This window comes from Myotis nattereri (assembly GCF_964212035.1).
Source record: "Myotis nattereri genome assembly, chromosome: 7".
Taxonomy (NCBI): domain Eukaryota; kingdom Metazoa; phylum Chordata; class Mammalia; order Chiroptera; family Vespertilionidae; genus Myotis; species Myotis nattereri.
Genome location: NC_138082.1, coordinates 28,540,001 through 28,548,556, shown reverse-complemented (window position 1 = coordinate 28,548,556; position 8,556 = coordinate 28,540,001).

Sequence of the window (8,556 nt, the reverse complement as noted above, 5' to 3'; positions counted from 1 at the left end):
ATTGAGAGACCTCTGCTCTGTGAAAGAGCAGATTTCATCTGCAGGCCTAGATATGAGCACCTTCTCCCAGGGGCCGCGTGGGGTGCCCTGGGAATCTGCCCAGAACACAGGGCCTGGTTTCTGTAAGCAGGCGTGTGGTTGGCAGCACCTCTTCTGCGCTGGCCCCCGAGCCGCCTGGGGGATGGATATAGGATAACGGCTGGCCCAGCACCTGCACCAGGCTCCTGCCCCACAGCCCCTCAGCTGAGGCCGGCCCTATGGACATTGGGGACGCACAGTTCTTTGTTGGGAGGGATCCCTGGGCACTGGAGGCTGTTTACCAGCATCCCCTGGCTCACCCCCTCCAGTTGTAACGACCATAGATGCCTCCTGATGTTCCCAAATGTCTCCTGGCGGAATAAACACCCCTGATGGTGGTGGTGGTGGTAGGGGTGGGGGGGGGGGTGGGCACCACTGTGGAGCTTGGGGAACTCAATGAAAAGTTGTAACAATGTCTTTTTCTTGGCGTCCCTGAACCTGCTTGTGCTACTTTCTCTCTATTGCAGATCAACTGATCAGACTACAAACCCGGCCACTGGCCTCCACTCTTTCTTCCCCTCCACTCCTCACACCCTCTCACCCTGACCGCCCTGCTGCCCACTTACTTCTTGAACCCACGCTTTCGCCCCTCTATGGTCCTGGTGATTCAGCTGCTCCTCCTCTCCGCTCCCCCTCTCCCTAAGGCTGCTCCTCGCTGGCCTCCCTCCCCCGGCCTTGTCTCCCACATCCATTGTCCTTGTAGCAACTAGGGAATTTATTTAATCTAAATTAGTAATCAAATGCAAGTCGCATCACATCCCTGCCTGGAAGCTGCAAGATAAAGTCCAGGCCTGTCACAGGACCTAGGAGGTCCGGGCAGACCTCTGGACATATCTCCTAACACGCCCCCCTTTCCTCTTGACTCACCAAGTCGTCCTGTTCCCCACGCACGGCTCCATGACTGCAGCCTGTGGGCCTTGCGCTTGCTGCTCCCTCTGCCTGAAACATCTTCCAAGCCAACCTTCCTAATTTCCTTCAATTTCACATCTTCCCGGGAGCTTTCTGTGACCTTCCCAGCGGGCAGGGCACATCTATATGTTACACTTCCCACTTACAACCACCAGGTGGCAGCACAGGGCTGTGTTTAAGAGCTTCCTCTTAGACCAAATTGCTTACTACCAGTTAAATGACCCTGGGTAGGCCATCTCACGCCTCTCTGTGCCTTGTTTTTCTTTATCTGTAAGACGGGGGTAAAATGGAATCTATTTCATAAAATCATTGTGTGGATGATATGAGCTAGCAAGTGCAAAGTGCCCAGGCATTCCCAAGGCAAATGTCCAACAAGAACTAACCGTTGTTAAAATTTTCTGTTGAGCTATCTGCCTCCCAGAAGACTGGGATCAATATTTCATGTTTAAACATTAATAGCGGAGAGGCCACTTCACAGTTATCTCTTCATTCAGTCCTTAGGGTTTACAATTTCCAAACGACTTGCAAAGCCTCCTGGCCATTTGTAATAACACCACCCACCCTTCACCTCCCACCCCCACCCCAGCTGTGAACTGCTTTCTCAAACGCTTTACTCATTTATTTCTTCATCAAAGGGGACTTTCAAAAACAGCTCTGAGCAGGCCACTCCTTGCTTCAAAGTCCTGCCTGGTGCACGGTTGCCTGGAGAATAAAGTCCAAATGCCTTAGCCCAGCTCTCAAAGGGTTTCCAGGATTAACTCGAGGTTAATCGCCACCAACTGTCATAACCAATCCCACATACTCCCTAGATCCACAGGCCCTTCTTACACTCATAGCTGTGTTTACACAGAGAGTTCTGCCTGAACACACTTACTCTCTTTTCCTGGGGCCCTTCCCCTTCGTCACATCTCCTCCTAGCAGCACCCCAAAATTATCTCTTCCCTTCCCTGTGTTTCTATTACAGGCTGTACTAGTATATATCACTCTAATAGAAATTGTCTCACTATTATTAGTGTTGGCATCTGACTTTTGTGAATGGATTTTCATATGCTTAGTACAAGTTCATAAATTTTTCAGTAAAGACAGTCTTGGGTTTTATGTAAATGCATTTTTTTTTCTCCATTAAAATGACAGTGTTAGAAGCCAGAAATTGTTTAGAGATTTGACCTTAAAAGCTCAGGAAATTATGCTGAGCTACATTGGGGGCTTACGCCAGTGTGGCGGATTACAGGTGACCATGAGTGCCTTTCCACTCCCCTTTCAAGAGAAGAGGGGTTCACATGAAGAGGAGAGGCTGGTGACAACTTGGGGGGGAGAGGCCAACTCTACACCCCACACAGAACCTGGAGGATTACAGCCCCACTCACCGTCTGAGTGCAACCAAACGAGGTGAGCAGAAGAACCATCACGCTGAGCCCTGTCAGTCCACAGAACTGTGAAGAGTAATAAAACAGCTGTATTTTGCCCTGACCAGTTTGGCTCAGTGGATAGAGCATCGGCCTGCGGACTGAAAGGTCCCAGGTTCGATTCCAGTCAAGGGCATGTACCTTGGTTGTGGGCACATCCCCAGTAGGGAATGTGCAGGAGGCAGCTGATCAATGCTTCTCTCTCATCGATGTTTCTAACTCTCTATCCCTCTCCCTTCCTCTCTGTAAAAAATCAATAAAATATATATTTTTTTAAAAAACAGCTATATTTTAAGCCACTAAGTCTCAGGGTGCTTTGTGATTCAACAATAGATCATGGAAAAAGTCATTCTTAATTACTAATGAGTTTTCCAAAGAATAAGAATGATCACCTTTGCCTCATGTTGACTACTTTAAATTTTGACTTAACAGGACTGTCCCATGCTGATGTACGGTCAGTGCATGAGTGGACATTTTAGCAGAGTCAACATGTCTAGATATGACAATAATCAGCTATTCTACAGGGCAAGGACCGGTGAGTTTTATTCTTCTCTGAACCTGGGCAGGAAAACAGAGTTCCATTAAATGAGAAATAATTGAGTGGAATTGAACATAAATTCCTGCCATTTGGCTCTGGGTTTATCACTCCTATTTGCTATGGAAATAATGAAAATTGATTAGCCATGGGGAAAAACATACCATTTATTTGCTTAAGCACATTAAAATATTTTCTGAAATAAAAACGTTCAAGAAATATCTCTGGGCTTTTTAAAACCTAAACTTGATATTTTAATCAAAAGTGATATCTAAATATATGAGTCTGGCCAAATAACAAGCTATGATTGTTCAATCACACACAAAAAAAAGAAAGGGAAGCCCTAACTGGTTTGGCTCAGTGGATAGAGCGTCGGCCTGTGGACTGAAGGGTCCCATGTTCGATTCCGGGAAAAGGGCATGTACCTTGGTTGTGGGCACTTCCCCAGTAGGGGGTGTGCAGGAGGCAGCTGATCGATGTTTCTCTCTCATCAATGTTTCTAACTCTCTATCCCTCTCCTTTTCTCTCTGTAAAAAAATCAATAAAATATATACTAATTTAAAAAAAGAAAGGGAAGACTTACAATCACCAATTCCCGGTGTCCACCGGCTGGACGGTGACAGTCACAACACATGTCCACCCCTGACTAGGACACCCCAAGCATCACCCCATTCTGAGAGCTCTGGTATTTTGATTCCAGCCATTGCCTACCTCAAAAAATCAATAAAGTCAAAATCACATAAGCGTAGCTATTAAGCACTCACTCACTCACTCACTCATCCACTTATCATTTATTGATCATTTTCTACGTGCCAGGCCCTGGGCTAGCTCTGGAGATACAGCATTCATCGCCATAGTTACACTTCAGCCAATGACAAATCAATCTTCACATCCATGCTGAACATCTTCTGCATTAGGTTCCTATTGCTGCTGAGCACACACACACACACACACACACACACACACACACACACACACACTTAGTGGATTAAAATACTAAGTTATCATCTTACAGCCCTGAAGGTCCAAAGTCTAAAATGGGTTTCACTGGGAGGAGTCAAGGTGTAGCAAGGACATCTCTCTCCTGAGTCTCTAGGTTAGAATCTGTGTTCTGCCTTTTCTGGCTTCTAGAGACCTGCAGTCCTATCTCGTGGCCCATTTCCACAATCACATCATTCTGGCTTCTGCTTCCATTGTCACATCTATTCTGACCCTGACCTTGACCCTCCTCCCTCTTATAAGGACCTTTGAGATTACAATGGGCCACATCGGATAGTCCAGGATAACTCACCATCTTAAAAATACTTAACTTAATCAAACTTCAGAGCTTTTTTAATCATATAAGGTAGCATTCATAGGCCTGGGGATTAGAAAGTGGACATTTTGGGGGGCCATTATTCTGCCTCCCACTCCCACCTATGCATATCATACGTCAGGCACAATGAAGACCCCAAAAACATTTATAGATGGGCCCATGAACTCTAGAAAATTTGGGCAGAATGAGAAATGTCTTCATCTCTCATTGAGTATGTAGATTCCTGGGAGCACAGTTGCCGGGATTCTGATCACTTAAGCCCAGAGCAGAGCCCATGAACCTGCATTTAACTAGACTCTAAAGAGAAAGCAAAGCAAAGGGCCCCTGGGCCACACCTGACAAACAGTTTCTAGAGACTAGCAAATACTACGAAATAGTCCACCTAACTGAATCTAGTAGATTGACTAGATTTACCTCTCTAGGGAGCTTCTTGTGGGAACTTATATGACTGCTTTTTAATATAAAAAAGTCTATTCTGTAAGTAATATTAATTTACCTTTAAGGGCATAGACCAGCAGTTCTCAACCTGTGGGTCGCGACCCCTTTGGGGGTCGAATGACCCTTTCACAAGGGTCACCTAAGACCATCAGAAAACACATATATAATTACATATTGTTTTTTTGATTAATCACTATGCTTTAATTATGTTCAATTTGTAACAATGAAATTGGGGGTCACCACAACATGAGGAACTGTATTAAAGTGTCATGGCATTAGGAAGGTTGAGAACCACTGGCATAGATTAATCTACTTGTGGTTCTGAAAAAATTGTTTAAAGCATAAAGAGACCAACAAACACAAGGCATTCCTTGGCTACATTGCCAGCAGTTACAGATTAGAGCTTGCCTTCTTGAAATCAAGTTAACAGGGTTGCTAGAAAACGCTTTGTAGTGGTTCTGAATTCAAGTACACGATGTAAGTTTAATAAGTAATTAGGGTTACATGAAAAAAAAAATTAGCTTCTAGGACCATTGCTCTTTCTCACATTTTACTAATTAAGGGAAGCATTCTGTCCTATTTCTCCAAATAAGGTAAATCAGCAGCTGTATCCTTTTCTAGCTCATAGGAGAAATAACAAATTAAGTAGAAAAATATTACAGATAGAGAACTTTGTCATAATTTCATGTGTATTGTTTCATTCTCTCTACTCAGATTCCAATAATAATAGAAGAAGGAATTAATAAGATAATTCAGAGCTATGTGATGTAAGTTTTAGAAGATCCTTCTCAACAATACAGAGACCTCTGGAGACACATTTGTGATACCAGGGTTCTGCTTTTGCTGGCAACCTCCACTCGGTAAAATAGTTAAGTCTTTTTTTTTTAAGGGCAGTTTCTGGTAGAATCCATATGTTCATTTGTTCAAGGATTTTCATTGCAGCAGTGTTTACAATAACAAAACATTACACACAACCTATATGCCCGTTAATAGTGACAAAATTTTTAAAAATATGTATTATGGTACATTTATAAGAGAGAAAACTTTGCAAGAAGTCCAAAAGATATTGGGACACCAGAGAGATGGCATGTTGTACTAACAAATGAAAAAAAGCAAGTTTCACAAAAGTATGTAGAAGGTAGTCTCATTTTGCAAATGTTAACTATACATTAGTATATGCATGGGGGGTGGGGGGTGGGGGGGCAGGACGGGAAACCCTGTGAGTGTAGCCGCCAAATGTAAAAGTGTTTCTGTTTAGGTGATGAGATTCCCAGTGGACTTCCACTTTTTATTTTGCCTAGTTCTGCACTGTTTAAATTTCTCCACTACCATGATCTATGTTTGCAGTGTAAAATTTACACAGTTAGAATGGTAGGTAGACAGATGTGGGCATTCTTTGTAAAGCTACATTGCCCGAGGATTCCCACCTGTGTTCTTTCTTCATCTAATCCTTCCCTGTCCTCCAAGTATGAATTGATTTCCTCTTTTTGGACTTAATGTTCAGTTCTCTGCTTGCAGGAAAGCCCAAAAGCCACGGGGTAGCAGGGGGACAAGCATATTTATCCACACCTGGCATTTACTTTATTTGAAAAGCACATACAAACACACATTTGCACATATTCAGCAATAGACCTCATGCTCTTTTAAAGACAAAGGACAGTAGTTATCAACTGTGTTAATCATTAAGGAAGTGATTTTCCCTACTGTCAAAACAGAGCCTGGGGAAGTGGATATCAAGGTGGATTTGAACGATTATTAAACTTTGCTCTTTCCTGGATCAGATGCCCTTTACTCTCCTGTGATTTATGCCAGAGTGTCAGCACAGAAACGCTGGATGATTATCTAGTGTGCCATTAGCCCTTCTTTTGCATAATTATTAGTAGAGCAAATCAACATTCATTGTGCTGTCTACGCAGCCAGCTTTCTTCTCTAAGCCAGAACTTGTGCAGAATTTCAGAAAAGTGCTCTAGCAACAACTAGTAGCCATGGCTGACATTCCTTCAAAGGCAGACGGTGCCCAGTTATGAGTAAAATGTTAAATGAAAATGTGTCTGGGACTATACCTTTAAAAATTCACACAACTTTTAATAACTGATTCTTGCTATCAAATAATTCCTGGGAGCAGGTTCTGAAAAAGAAAGGGAACACATACGTAGCTGGACCCATGTGAAAGCACCAGCCCTCCCACCACCGTCACCGCCAACACAAGGTACGGGTGGGGCAGGAGTGAGGACACCAAGGCCCACCTCTATCTCTTCACCAACGGCTTCAGGCTGACCCTGAGAGGTCCCTGTCTTGGACTCCAGCCATTGCCCCTCATGAGATAGTATCACTGGGAGGTACAGCAAGTGTGGGCACATCTGTGTGCTCCTGAATGTGCAAATGACAAAGATATATTTAATGACAAAGACAGCCATCTGTAGGGAAGAAATGGGATCGGGGGAGATGAAGGGTGCTACGTTCAAATATAGTCACACTGGATTAGAACTTCAAAGTATAATCTTTGAGGGAACACAACAATTCAGTCCATGACATACGTCATTATTGTAAACACACAGAGGGGGAATAGTTGGAACAGAACACATAATATTAAGGGAGCCCCAAACTAGAATCAAAATTAACCTCTAATAATAAAATCAGGAAGATCTGAAATATAATTTATGCATCCTATGATATACAGCAACCACTGTACCTGAGGCCATATGCAAATGACTAGGTTTACAAATAAATGGGAAGGGGGAATCCTCTGTTGAGTCATAAAATTCAGACACTGAGAATATATACATGACTATATAGATAACATATATTCTCATATGTATATACAAACATATATATGTATACTAGTACACATATATAGATGTGTAAACATTGTAAATAACATATAAGGCATTAACCTGATATGTATGTATGTATGTGTATATAACATATGCATAATTTATATACATGAATAAATATGACATAAATAAGCTATGATAATATGAATAACATGTAAATATATATAAATGTAGGTTATATATATAAATACATATATGTATGTATATATGTGTGTATAGATATATACACACACATATATATAGTATCTACTCACTCTAACAATATTTATTAGCATACCATAATGTATACCAAAGCCCTGTGATTCATACAAAGCATGTTTTCAGTCTACAATCTGGATCCAAATATTCCTCTTAGAAAAAAATGTAAAGGATCAAGATTAGATAAATAGACCAAGAGCACAATTTTTTCAAGCCTAGATCTTTCAAGGTTAGCTAATATAGCAAAAAAAAATCCTGCCTGTTCTCAAGATGCCCATGCCAATGGAACAGAATAAATATTTCATGAATAGAGCCAGAGTTATTTATGAGCGACTGTAACATATAATTTATTGGACCACTTTTTAAGGTTATCAACTCCCTTTACCTCTACACCTTAGAGAGTGAAGCAAATGTCCTTAAAGGAGACGGTCAGTTCTTCACCTAGTGGTTGATATTATTTACTATAAATTTTTTAATGGGCCACCTTGTGCAGTATCTCAAGTCTCTCAGAAAAAAAAGAGCAGAAGTCGCTATGCATTGTTATATCACTGTGTTAGTTAGCTCAGGCTGCCATAACCAAATACCCTGCCCCCTGGGAGGCTTCGACAATGAAGATGTATGTTCACACAGTTCTGGAGGCTGGAGGACCAACATCAGGCTGCCTTTGTGCTCGGGTTGGATGAGGGCTCTCTTCCTGGTCTGCAGAGGGCCACCTTCTTGCTGCATCTCTACCTCTTCTCATAGGCACTCATCCCTTCCTCAGTCCCAAGTCTCAGGACCAATTACCTCCCCATCTCCAAGTACCATCACCCTTCTTCTTGAATAGCTGTCTCCAATTATCTC